Consider the following 15,000-nt stretch of genomic DNA (forward strand, 5'->3'; position numbering starts at 1 on the left):
AGTTCTTTGTATTTAAAAACTATATGTATCAAAGCGACACGGACGGTCCCGTCCTAAAAAGTTGAAAAATCTGCAATTTGAATAATATGTGGACACAAACATGATGGTAGTCTCACATATCAAAAATCAGTTCAAAATCTGGAGGCGTATAGAAAAAAAGGCCGTATAACTGTGATTTTCAACAATTTATCAAAGTCCAAACCCGTAATTTTGGCAAAAATTAGCGGAGCGGTACGAAACTTATACTTAATCTGTAACTCATCATGGTTAACTCACATACCAAAAATCAGCCTAATATATGGTGGCGTTTAGAAAAAAAACTCCGTATAATGGTTTGTTGCGGAATGACGAAATGACGTAGTTACGGAATTTTGGACAAGTGTAAAACTATGTGGCACCGACAACTTCGAGGTTTACATTTTCTCTGAGTAAACAAGCCTGATTAAATCGCAAATAGTAGCAAAGGCAGAATAACGATTCTGTGAAATGCATTGCCGGTATATTGTTTAGATATGTGGTAATGCTTTATAATTTGTTTTCAATTAATGAAGAGATATTTCGGCACAGTTTTTGAAAAAATAATCCAGACTTTTAAAGTGAGTCAAACGATTTTAAATGTTATTTTTCAAAATTAAAATCTTGTGTAAGCTAACATATATCCGCAAATCTTCAATGTATTTCAAAAATAAAATTGTTATAGTATTGAATTAGACGTTTGGTAATCAATAACACTTGACACTATGAAAATCTGTTTAACAATAACCGTTTAAAAGACATTGACTGTAAAACGCACAGAGTATTTTCAAGTACCTCAACGTTAAAGAATTGCACTTTTTTTATGGGGTTCGCATTTGTGTTATTGGTACAGTTTAAATATAAAACAAGATGTTTTTGTAATGTCATTTATGTAAACTTAATGTTTACAGAGTCAATTTCCTCAACTAAGGCATACTTTTGTATTTAAATTATACGTTTGACCTCGAAAAAAACGTGTGTTTATGTACGAAAATGGTATTAATTTGGGACTCAGAGGGTAAATATATATAGAGTGAATAGTATGAAATGAAACTCAGGTGTTGGTTAAATTGCCATTTTCTGCAGCATGGACAAAAATGCTCATCTAATTAAGGTTTACAAGTTGTTTTAATATCATTTAACCTGACTGATATGACATATACATAGAAACGGACTATTGTATATTCTTGACTTGGTTCAGGGCATAACATTTTAGAAAAATGGTGGGTTGAACCTGGTGTTATGGGTAGTTTAATTTAAAACCTCTCATTGTATGGCAATGTAAATTAATTTTGCGCAATGACAACACTACATGACAAGAATACAGTACCAAAAACGCAAGAACACCAAGTACGGAGACGCATCAATAAATAATATCATAGTACATTAGTAACATGTAAATCGCAGAATATCAACGTACATCTTCCATTAAAGACAGAAAGGGACTCAACAAACAGTGACGTACTTTTGTGACGTATATATAATCTTGAAATTCATACTATCTAATTGAACAAGATCGAAAATTACCAATTACTTTCACGGTTCTAGGCAAAATATTTATCATAATTATGACGGTATGGATAGTGTATTTCCAATTAACGACTCGGAAGACAACATCATAACAAATGTATATTTGATGTGTTTTCCTCAGTTTTAGTTTGTAACCCGGATTTATTTTTACTCAATCGTTTTAGGAGTTTCGAACAGCGGTATACTACTGTTGCCTTTATTTATATGTTTTGGGTTCTAAGGTATGAAGTCTTCTTTCACTTAACTAGTACGCATTTTAGTTTAGGGACCAGCTGAATTCCGGTGCAAGATTCAACACTGTGTTGATGATCAATTGGAAGCATTGGGCTGAGATCTGCTCTTTATTAGGTTGACACATTCCAATTTCAATTCTCTATTTTTAAAGCGCGAGGTTTGGCCAGCCGCAAAACCAGGGTCAACCCATCATTGTCCTTAAAATGTCCTGTACCAAGTCAGGAAAATGGCCATTGTTATATTATAGTTCGTTTATTTGTGTGTTACATTTAAGTTTTGTGTTTCTGATGTGTTGTAGTTCTCCTCTTACATTTGATGTGTTACCCTTAGCTTTAGTTTGTAACCCGGATTTGTTTTTTTTTCTCAATTGATTTATGAATTTCGAACAGCGGTATACTACATTAGTCTTTATTTAAAATACTGTTATGGTTTGTTTTCATTGGTTGTAGCCTTTATTTGAAATACTGTTTATGTTTTTTTTTCATTGGTTCAATCGAATATAAAGTATGGCTTTTCTATACATAGCTCAATGACACAAAACACAAATGTTCTTTGCATGTGTAAGTTTGCAGCGTCCAGTCGAGCCAAAAGGCAAAATAATGAATATCAGATATCAAGCTTATCAAAACAGAAAGCCTGATCAATACTGTCTTCCACGTTTCCATCTTTAACATTTTCGGATCGTTACCGAGCTTTGAATTTGAAAAGCCTATCAAAACACAGTTGTTTGCGGCATGACTAGCGCCTCCGCGTCGTAAACTTTGCAAACCAAAGTCCTTTCTGTTTAAACTTATATTGCCTGAAGCTGAAGAATTTTTCGAGCTCTTATATAAAATAACGGTTCATTTACTTGACTCAATCTAAAGTTTCTTTTTAAGACTGAAAGGAACGAAAAATGTATTCCAATAAATTAATCATAACTGTTCTACTTGTTTGTAAATATCGGTCTTGCAGATGTGAACTCTTTTTTCAACATGTGTATTTTGAAAACTGATATCACTCATTCTTATATGCGACAGTTCTTTGTATTTAAAAACTAGATGTATCAAAGCGACACGGACGGTCCCGTCCTAAAAAGTTGAAAAATCTGCAATTTGAATAACATGTGGACACAAACATGATGGTAGTCTCACATATCAAAAATCAGCTCAAAATCTGGAGGCGTATGGAAAAAGAGGCCGTATAACTGTGATTTTCAACAATTTATCAAAGTCCAAACCCGTAATTTTGGCAAAAATTAGCGGAGCGGTACGAAACTTATACTTAATCTGTAACTCATCATGGTTAACTCACATACCAAAAATCAGCCCAATATCTGGTGGCGTTTAGAAAAAAACTCCGTATAATGGTTTGTTGCGGAATGACGAAATGACGTAATTACGGAATTTCGGACAAGTGTAAAACTATGTGGCACCGACAACTTCGTTGCGGGGCCATAAAAAAAAACCTAGAGTTGGGCAAGTTATGTTTATCATGATACATGTTAAATAGTTTAACAGTCATATCCGCTGTGATCGATTCTTTCGCCAGATCGCTTTTCCCCCTTCTAGGATATTTTGAAAGTGAAATAAAACAAGGATGGATAGAAAAGTTTTGTCAACAGGAAATTTAATATTAAAAGGACCATATAATTGATATTTATATCAACACCGAAGTGCTTACTTCTGGGCTGGTGATACGCTCGGAAAGGTACCAGGATTATGATTTAAGAGTGTTTTTTGTGAGAAAAAACTCATTAAGACTTAATTTCTTATTTATAAAATTCTTTATATATATTTTTTTATTTTTATATATCTTTTCTCCTACTGTCGATACATCAATGTACATACATGTGTAGTTTGTCTGTATTTTTTGGACATCACCATTTAATTTAAATGTGTTAGTACTAATAAAGTTATCTTATCTTATCTTATAACAGTTTTTAATATAGCTTCTTTGTAGTTTATGGTAACTCACTGACGTGATAATTAACCAGTGATACACGTATGCAACATTCTTTAAAATTCATAAGGTTAATGCAGACATGCGCATGAAGAATGAGTTTATTTGAACCATTCAAACATATGTTTGGTATTACATGTTTTGTCGTCATGCTATACACCTTCAGTTAGAGAAAGAGAGAAAAATTGGATAATGTGATACGTATCAACCCAAAAATTACAAAACAGCATCGCAATAGCATTGACATGAAATTTGCATTCCATTAAAGCTAGTAACTAATGTTGAAAAGGTAAGGAATTCAGTTAGAAATTAGGAAACTGGGTTTTAATATGAGTCGTAAGTGTACCACTGTGAGTTTCGTTATTGCTAAATAAATATATATAAACATTCTATTTTGGCAATACATATTTTACAGTATTCCCAATACATTATAAAGAAGACAAAATGATATTTATTATGTGAGAAATCGTCGTAAAAGGGTAGGCGTATTTCCCTGATTGCCAAAAGTTTACCTAAAAAAATACAAGATAAAAAAAACCCCAAATTGAATTATTGGTACTTATAGAGCCTCGGCCTGCTATCGTAGCAACCGTTATACAAACTGGGAGCTGTCATTAAACTATAAAAAATATAAGGTAAACGCTTGATAATAAGGTATGTTTTATTTATCGAACTTATCACACTTTTGTAAACAGTAAATTTATTAAAATGATCTTATAATTGATATTTAGGTCAACACTTCATGAAGTGTTGACTACCAGGCTGGTGATACCCTCAGGGACATCAAACTAGTGGTGTAAAAGTTGTTCATAGAGACATTGTAGTTGTAGAAAGGAATTCGAATTCAACTATTTATAAGAAATATTGTTTAACCTTTTTTTTCTCAAAATAAACAAAGCAAATCGAATCGAACGGTTGAATCATATCAGTTTATACAACGATTGTTTGATCATTGTACGCGTGAACTAATTAAATAATGTCATATGAAAATAAATATGAAGTTTTCTAGAAACAGTGAAATCGTTGTATTCGTATGATTTGCAGCAAATCGGGAGACCTTTAAATAAACTCATCATAAATACTAGGATTGAAATTCTGTATTAAAGCCAGACGAACGTTTCGTCTTTAATCGACTTATCAATGACGCTAGAATAGAAAAAGATTAAAAGGTCAAATAAAGTACGAAGCTAAAAAATTTCGCCAAAACTACTATGAGGTCATCTTTTCCTGTGATAGAAAAGCCTTAGTATTTCAAAAATCCGAAGTTTTGTACATATTTGTTAAGTTCGGAGGACATGTTTTTCAACAGACTGTCGGTATTCCAATGGGAACAAATTGTACTCCTCTTCTTGCCAACGTGTTTCTTTATTATTATAAGGCTGAATTCATACAGGAACTTCTTAGGAAAAAAGATAAAAATTTAGCAATGATGTTCTTTCCCTAAATAACTCAAAATTTGGTGACTATGTTGAACGCATCTATCCAATTGAACTAAAGATAAAGGATACTACAGATGCAGTTAAGTTGTCCTCATATCTTGACTTACATCTAGAAATGGACAATAAGGGTCGGTTGAAAACAAAACTTTACGTTAAAAGAGAATATTTTAGCTTTTTAATTGTGAACTTTCCATTTCTAAATATCAACATTCCAGCAGCACCTGCATACAGGGTATAATTTTATATCTCCCAATTGATACGATATTCCCGTGCTTGCATTTCCTATCATGAATTTCTTGATAGAGGGTTGCTGTTCACATTAGTTCCAAATGATGAAGTTGAAATCATCCCTTCGTTAATTTTACGGATGCCATCACGAGTTGGTTGACCGTTATGGAATAACTTTTTCACAAATGATATCGGATATTTTCCTTACGTCGTAACTAAAATCCCCTTCCGTTTCATAAATGTGACCTTATGAATTAGACTTTTTACCGAATTTGTTATCACAAAATCATCACGAGGGGTGCCACATGTGGAGCAGGATCTGCTTACCCTTCCGGAGCACCTGAGATCACCCCTAGTTTTTTGGTGGGGTTCGTGTTGCTTATTCTTTAGTCTTCTATATTGTGTCATGTGTACTATTGTTTGTCTGTTTGTCTTTTTCATGTTTAGCCATGACGTTGTCAGTTTATTTTCGATTTATGAGTTTGACTGTCCCTCTGGTATCTTTCGTCCCTCTTTTGTAAACAGTTAATTTGTAATATTGACCATCTCTATGATAATTCATGGAAACACAGAAGTGCTGATAAAACATTATTAGTTATGTATATATTTCCCTTAATATTCTGCTGCAGTATTTCAATACTTCCATGTTTCGTAGAAATTCACGGACCGAGATTTTAAATTCCGAAACTATAGCTGATTAGAAAACTTCAAAGGATTGAATAAACATTTTGAGTTATTGAATTTGAAAACCAACTCCAATACTGTAAATTTGATCTCAAGATAAATATCTAATAATGAACCACAAGACACATCGAAAGAAAACAATGCACACAAAATTAAAGAGCTCGTCATTAAAGTATTAAGAATACTTTTAGCTACATTATGGTCTTAAATTCACGTGAGTACTTCTCATAAAAATATTTTGTATTTGACATTAAATATGCTTTTCAGCAATTGAGACAGTTAGCGTTGCACTTTTTTAAAAATTTATTATCTCTCAAAAGGCAAAGGCAAATCAAAGCTGTGATAATATAAAACATTTAGATTTAGTGCGATTAGTCTTTGTATCTTATAAATGTGTTTGAATTCTTAAGTCAATAGAATACAAAACATGTGCTTTTATAAAACCACTAAATTGACCTCCCTGAATAATGTCTTAATGACGACATCAGACTTTGACTATTTAACTTGTTGTATTGAATTCCCCGATAAAAGATAGCCAGTTAAGATTGTCAAACCTTCCATATATTACCGATACAAATTAGCGAAATATATATATACACCTCGCCAAAAGTTAAGCAACACCAAAATGTTTTTGCTTCTATTTTTTGTATTAAAATTAAATTTGATACTGCTTTGTTCCCATACAATTCGTTAAGCTATTGGTAAACGACAAGTAAGAATGCAGGTATACATTATATTCCTAGGTACCTTAAAACTGGTTTTCGAAAGCTACATACAAGTTTTTTTCCTGCAAGTTTCGTGCAATAAAATTTTGCTGCAAACCGCAGACTAAACTGTTACGTTTCATTAGATCAGTGAAAATACCATTGCTGACTCGTAGGCATCGCAAGCTGGACATCATTGGTCACGTGGTCAACGCAATTAGACTTTGAGACAGTTGCTTTAGGTCCATTGGTATGACGAGGGCAGATTCCTCCAACATCATATTGATGGGCGCATGCGTGTATGGCGTCCTTCAAATGCAGCATATAGGAAACTGCACATCCTTGGAACTACAGCGTTTGGCTGTGAGAGATTTCATAGTTAGGGGATATTTTTCATTCGACTGCACCGGACATGAATCTCAGGGAGCATGTCTGGGATGATATTGGTAGAAAAAATAACAACAGGGTTCTAGCCTGTCAGAATGTACAGGAATTACAAGCAGCCTTCATTGAAGAATGGCAAAGAATTACTGTTATTCCATTACGACGCTCAGTTCAAAGCATGCGACGAAATTTGAATGAACTTTTCCGGAAGCATGGAGAATACACTCGCTACTGACCTAAGTTGTACTTTAATGTATTCTGAAACTGCCACTCTCGAGTTTTGCAAAGAATTTTGTGTATAGCGCAGAGCACAGTTTTTCAAAAACTTAAGTATAAGTTGAACTTTATCTTGTAGTTTATTTTGCCAATTTACAACCATTTGCCAAAAAAAGAAATAGTCATATATTTAATGATGAAAACAGTCCAAACTTTCACTTTTCAATTAACATTCTGTATGTTATCCTATAAAAACACGAATTCAGTTCATTTTATAGATATTTCGATTAGTTATAAATTCATTAAAAAAAGATTCTGGAAAATTATCAGGTGTTGCTCAATTTTTGGTGATGTGTATATATGTGTTCCATACATAAATGGTATGTACTTTTAAATTTGAAATACGTTAATACTAAATTTCAAGAACATAAGTTTGTTGTAATAAACGATTTCTTAATTAAGATAAATTATTTTTAAATCCCCAAATCATAAATTAGACACCTACATAATTTTGACACTCTACGTATATAAACAATTTTTTGCAGTGTTTCAAAAAGTCGTTCATGGAAATAGTATAATTATTTTAGAATTTGTATATAAATAAGAAAATATTGTTTAACCTTTTTCCTAAATATAACCAAAACAAAAGGTTTCCTATGGTGAGGTAGAATCACAAACAAAGTGTTATAGAAACAGTGAAATCATTTGAGTTTCGTATGATCCGTAGCAAATCGGGAAAAATCTAATAACGTTACAAATTATGTCTATATTTCACTAAATACTTTGTTGCCGTATTTTAGTAATTCCATTTTTCCTAGTAACTCACGTGCCGAAATTATGAAACTAATAACGATTAGAAGATTTCAAATAAATTAAATGAAAATTTCGAATGTTGGAGGTTCATTAAAGATGGCATAGTTTGGTATAAATATAGATTCACTCGTATGGCTTTTGCATTCAAAATATCCTCTAAAACCAGTTGTTGGCATGATACCAGTCATGTTTTTTCTCATATCTTTTATGATGGTATGATACTTAACGGCAGGGATTGTACTCAATTTTCATTTGATGAAGACATGATCTTTTCATCAGTATAATTCAGAAAAGGTCTGGAGCAGGCATCTCCGTAACTGCCAGTATATATAGTAGTTCTTTCTTAATTTCTGTATCATTTTCATTGTCAGTTTGTTAAATTTCTTTTATTACCTACTCTGAAATCAAACTCAGACTTCTTTTCATCTAGGTTTTACTGTGCGAATATGGGTGTCTTTGTTTATTCTATATAAGCTAGTGGCATAGGGGAAAGGTTGAGATTTCACAAAAAAAAACAAACAACAAACATAAAAGTATTTTTCTTTAACATTTTCCCTTTTTCATCAAAGCTAAAGAAGTTTGCTCAATTGTTGTCTGTTATGCCTCTTTAAATATTTTTTTAGTCTATACTTTAATGAATAACACTAAACATTTTCTTTTCAAAAGAGATTGTAAAGTTGCAATATAGATCATGAAATCACTTTTTGTTAATTTCGGGAAAGAGTGATTCGTCTTCAATAAGTCAATCGGGTAAATATCTGCCTTGTAGTTGAAAGATAAGGACTGAAGTCGGAATTTTTTTCTCATTTTGAATATATTAAATCGTAGTAATTGATTTCTTATTATAAAATGAAAAAGTCGAGACGTAAAGCTATGCCTGAAACAGATGCGTCGAGACATCGTTTGTAAGAGCCACTACTCACTTTAAATCAAATTATTTTTTATCAAAGTAAAAGGATAAACTTGGAGACTCTTCTACCTCATCGATGAAAAGAAAACTAGGAAACGTAAAACAGTGCTTCAAACACGTAAGTTGCAAAGTTGTAAATAGATCCTTCAGGTAACATGTGACGTCGTTTAACAAAATTTAACTACATTATTCCATACATATTACAATAAATAGAGGCAACAGTAGTACACTGATATTCAAAATTCATCAATCGATAGAGAAAAAACAAATCTGGGTTAAAAACTTAAACTGAGTGAAACGTAAGAAATATAAAAGAACTACGACACAACAGAGACACAACACCTAAACGTAAAACACACAGAAACGAACTGTAATGTAACAATGGTCATTTTCCTGACTTTGTACAGGACATTTTATGAAAAAATGGTGGGTTGAACCTGGTTTTGTGGCATACCAAACCTTTATTTATTTGTTTGTTGATGCCTTCAGCTAAACAATGCAATCAGCTGATTATTGATTTTCTGTCAAGATCATAACAAGCTTAAGATGAATTTCGAAGATTGTCTGATCCGGTAGAGTACGGGAAACCCGAAAAAATTAAACAGATGGTCATTATATTTCTTTCGCCAAATTCAATAGCCATCAATGAACTTTAATCGCCACATTTTTTTTCCGCCAGCACAAACCTTTCTTTGTATGATAGGGGGTCTAGTTTGAAGTCTCCTTTCACAGAACTAGTACGCATTTTTGTTAAGGGGCCAGCTGAATCCCGATGCAAGATCGATGTTACACTGTGTTGATGACCAATTGGAAGCATTGGGCTGATTTCTGCTCTTTTTCGGGTTGACACATTCCAAATTTCAATTCTCAATTTTAAAAGCTCGAGGTTTGGCTAGCCGCAAAACCAGGTTCAACCCACCATTGCTTCTTAAAATGTCCTGTACAAAGTCAGGGAAATGGCCATTGTTATACTACAGTTCGTTTCTGTGTGTGTTACATTTAAGTGTTGTGTTTCTGTTGTGTCGTAGTTTTCCTCTTACATTTGATGTGTTACTCTCAGTTTTAGTTTGTAACCCGGATTTGTTGTTTTTTTCTCAATCGATTTATGAATTTCGAACAGCAATGTACTACTGTTGCCTTTATTTAAAATATTATTGATGTTTTCTTGTCATTAGTTCAACCTGATATAGAGTATGGTTTTTCTATGCATAGCTCAATGACTCAAAACACAAATATTCTTTGTATGTGTTATTTTGCAGCATCCAGTGTAGCAAAAAGGAAAAATAATGAATATCATATATGGAGGTTATCAAAACAGAAAGCCTTATCAAAACTGTCTTCCACGTTTCAATCTTTGACATTTTAGGATCGTTAACGACCTTTGAATTTGAAAAGCCTATCAAAACACAGTTGTTTGCGGCATGAGTACCGCCTCCGCGTCGTAAACTGTGCAAACCAAAGTCCTTTCTGTTTAAACTTATATTGCCTGAAGCTTTTAGACGATTTTTTCTAGCTTTTTAATAAAATATTGGTTTATGTACTTTACTAAATACCTAAGTATCTCTTTAAGACTTAAAGGAACGAAAAATGTACTCAAATGAATTAATCATAACTGTTCTACCTTGTCTGTAAATATCGGTCTTGCAATTGTGAACTCTAATTTCAACGTGTGTATTATGAAAAATGATATCACTCATTCTTATATGCGACAGTTCTTTGTATTTAAAAAAACCTACAGTTTTGCAAGTGAAATTTATCATGATACATGTTAAATAGATTAACAGTCATATCCGCTGTGATTGGTTCTTTCTTTTGTGCGGGTTTCGCCAGATTTCGTATTCTCCCTTTTATGACAATGTGAAAGTGAAAAAAACAAGGATGGATAAAAAAAAAAATTCGAAAATTGGATTTAAATATGGAAACTAATATTAGAAAATCCTTAGTTTGTTGGCAATTTTAAAATTTTGTCAACAGGAAATTTATTAAAATGACAATATGATTGATATTCATGTCAACACCGAAGCGCTGACTACTGGACTGGTGATTCCTTCTGGGACGAAACGTCCACCAAGTGGCATCGACCCAGTGGTGTAAATAGTAATTAAAGGTACCAGAATTATGATTTAAAAGTGTTTTTGGTGAGAAAAAAATCATTAATACTAGATTTTCTATTTATAAAATGATTTATATATTTTTTACTATTTTTTTTTAATCTTTTCTCCTACTGTCTCGACATCATTGTACATACATATTAGGTTTGTCTGTTTTTTTGCCATCACCATTTTATTTAAATGTGTTAGTGGTAATACAGTTATCTTATCTTATCTTATAAATGTTTTTATTATAGCTTTGAAGTAGTTTATTGTAACGAACTCACTGACGTCATACTTAACCTGTGTTACATGTATGCAACATTCTTTAAAATCTATAAGGTTAAAGCAGACATGCGCATAAAGAATTAGTTTATTTGAACCATTTAAACATATGTTTGATATGTTTTGTCGTCATGCTATACACCTATAAATATAGAAAGAGCCATTGGATAACGTGATACTTATCAACCCAAAAATACAAAACAACGTCGTGATAGCATTGACATGAAATTTGCATTCCATTAAAGTTGGTAACTTATGTTGAAAAGGTAAGGAAATCAGTTAGAAATTTAGGAAACTGTATTTCAATATGAGTCGTAAATGTACCACTGTGAGTTTCGTTATTGCTAAATATTATAGTGTTTTTAACTGGCTGTTTCTGTATTGGCACTCAGTCTGGTATAAATTCAAGGTTTGCTGCATTGTCCTCGAGACCCGTAGGGCCGAGGGCCAATACAGCGGACCGAGAATCTATACCAATGGCAATACAGGCACAGCCAGTTCATTACACTTTTATTGAATGATTATAAGAAAATTAAAAACCGGAGGTGAACGTCCAGTATTAGCCCTAGGGCCCATACGGCTTTTTTCACCGCTTTTTTCTGTTGCTGTGTTTTTTTCCGTTTCAAAACTTTAAAACGTTACAAAACATAGCACATAGCTGCATTTAACCTGTTTGTTTTATGATTTTAATTCCCAAAAATATTATACAAATGTTTTTATGCATAACAATACTTCAAAGGTAAGTAAATGCTTAAGAAAATAAAAATCCGGAAGTGAACGTCCTGTATTAGCCCTAGAGCGAATACGGCTTCCCCCCCGCTTTTTTCTGTATTAGCCCTGTTTTTCCCGTATTGGCCCTGTTCGAAGAGCAATATTAGGTATTATTAACCAACTAAGAACATTATTGCCAAAAATGACTGTTTATTAAAAATTATATATTTTCTGTAATGGCCCTGTTTTTCTGTAATGGCCCTGTTTTTTCTGTAATGGCCCTGTTTTTTCTGTAATGGCCCTGTTTTTCTGTAATGGCCCTGTATTAATGCCCGGTTTGTCTGTATAAAGCACAGTTGTTTTTTTTTTTAATAAAGTTAATAAAATTAAATTGTAAAGAATATAATTCCTTTTTGTATTTTATTTAATTTAGTAACCAGCAACCAACATTAAAGAACCATATATAGGGATCATACGAAAGCCGAGAAGGATCATTCATAATTCAGAATTCAAAACTCACAAATCAAGAAAGATAATCCTGTTTTATTGCAGTTGCAATCCAAACACAATAAATATTATCTTAATCTGATCAGATAAAATATACCGTAGATTAATAATATAATAGTGCACAGACAAACATTATAACACTTTTCAAAGGATATGTGCCGACGTTATGTCAGACAAATGAAACATTTCTTGTTATCACTTTTACTCCGGGAGAGAGAGATATCGAATGTCACTTCAATTCTTATTCGATTTTTTTTCTTCTTTTTTTCATGACTTGAGAATCTTTCATAATATCAAAATAAAAAGATGTGGTATGATTGCCAATGAGACAACTCTCCACAAGAAATGACTCAGAAATTAACAACAATAGGTCAACGTACGGCCTTCAACAATAAGTAAAACCATATCACATAGTCAGCTATAAAAGGCCCCGAAATGACAAATGTAAAACAATTCAGACGAAAAAACAAATTTGATATACAGCAAAAAACAACAACCACCGAATTACAGGCTACTGACTTGGGACAGGCACATACAGAATGTGCACCATCCTCATTTATACAACAAAAGATATGTCGTCCATTTTTCGGTGTGGTGAATGAGAATTATTGTCAGATGTAAAATTAGAGAATAGGCAAGCGAAGAATGGAGATCGTAGCGTTGTTTTTTTATCCACACAGGGAACACATTGAGAGTTTTATGCTGTGAGAAATTAAGCATTTCGCATTGTGTCCGAAAAAACAAATTTTCTTTCATTGTAGAGGATGCTTACATAGTTTTTGACATACTATATTTGATTGTAATATAAAATTTCAACTGTGTTTTTTTTTTAAATGATTATTTATTAATTTATTTCTGTTATTTCTTTAACCCGAAACCACCTTTGAAACTTGTGAAAATGTTTTGCAATGTTCCTGGATATCAATTTTACCAAGGGTTTTCGGAAATCTAGTGTCAAAATATTACCTTCTAAGTATAAACACTGAAAAACTTGATCTTTCAATGTTGGTTCTGTTTTACCAGGGACACAGTAAGTTAAAAATTTACAAGAAAACTTTCTGGTAGTAACAATAAAAAGAATTACAGTAAAAAATAACATTTCCAAATAAAGTTATCATTTCCCTCCTAAAATAGCAATTAAACGACAAGTACAACAGGCTACAGAAACTTTGTGCATAATAAAGATAAAAAGAAGAAGCTTTGTGTCAAATTAGGTGAAAATACTCCTATGCGAATATATTCCTGGAGTACCAGCTTTAATTTATGTTTTTACCGGCTGTATACCTCTCTGGGACATGCTTATTATCCGCATATGTATCATATGTACATTTTGGTTCAGTGGTGCTGATGGCATTTGATGCAGTCCTCTTTTTCATATAATGATATCGGGGTTTGCAAATTTAACATTGTTTCCATTTATAAATAGGCTTGAACGGTGAAAGTGATGCCAGCCAAATTTTAACTTGATCTCAGTTTGGTAGTAATTATCATTATGTATAAGTTTCATAGTATTTGTTTGAGGCAAAATAAAGTTAAATTGCGGAAACTTCAAAGTTGTAAATTTTCCCATGAATACGTACGGACGTACAGACGGACAAGCGTGAAAACTAATGCCCCCTCCGCTGTAGCTGAAATTATTCCGGCGGCACGTCTGTCTGTGTATACTTTCGTATAGAAATATGCCATTTATGAGAATGGATAAGTTTGAAAAAAGTTTGTGTGTGGAAAAGGAGGGAGGCAAACTAAAATGGGAGGGGACATAGTTTTGTCCCCTTTTTTGTCCCTGGCTCCTATACGTACACTGTTATTATGATATATTTTTTGTAAAAGCAATGAAACGAGTCATTTCGAATACCGGTATGAAAATGAGACTGTTCTATGACGACTTTTATTTATTGAAGGCACTAATTTATAAAATACAAAATTATTATATTTATTGACTCTTAGTTATGTTCAATAGCTTGTTTGAATAAAATTTCAAAGAATTATATTTACTACAATACAAACAATTCTTAGCTCTATTTTAGAACATGTAATTTAAACTTGTTGAAATGAAATTAGTTTAAAATTTGTCAAAGTAAGCTTTAAGAATTCCTTCTTTTATTTGAGATTTATTATGCAATTCAATTCAATTCAATTCAATGTTTTATTAAAGTCTCATCTCTCAACAAGTACAATCAATCTTTACACATTGTAAAATAACACTAGATAAAATGAGAGCCATTCTATACAGAATTATAAGAGACTATTAAAATGCATGTCTCTATACATAGTATGCGACGCGTAACAGTTTATAACTAAGTGTTTTG

General features: G+C 32.5%; 1 protein-coding gene across 1 annotated transcript in view; it reads left to right on the forward strand.

The window, feature by feature from the left end:
- The first annotated feature begins 11,654 nt into the window (after window positions 1-11,654).
- LOC139523447 (uncharacterized) overlaps window positions 11,655-15,000 on the forward strand; it is a 16,819-nt gene continuing 13,473 nt past the window's right edge. Inside the window, exon 1 of the mRNA XM_071317494.1 lies at window positions 11,655-11,739. The gene's annotated coding sequence lies outside the window, so the exon portion shown is untranslated. The remainder of the gene's footprint in view (window positions 11,740-15,000) is intronic.

The sequence above is a fragment of the Mytilus edulis genome, chromosome 5 (genome assembly GCF_963676685.1).
Source record: "Mytilus edulis chromosome 5, xbMytEdul2.2, whole genome shotgun sequence".
NCBI lineage: Eukaryota > Metazoa > Mollusca > Bivalvia > Mytilida > Mytilidae > Mytilus > Mytilus edulis.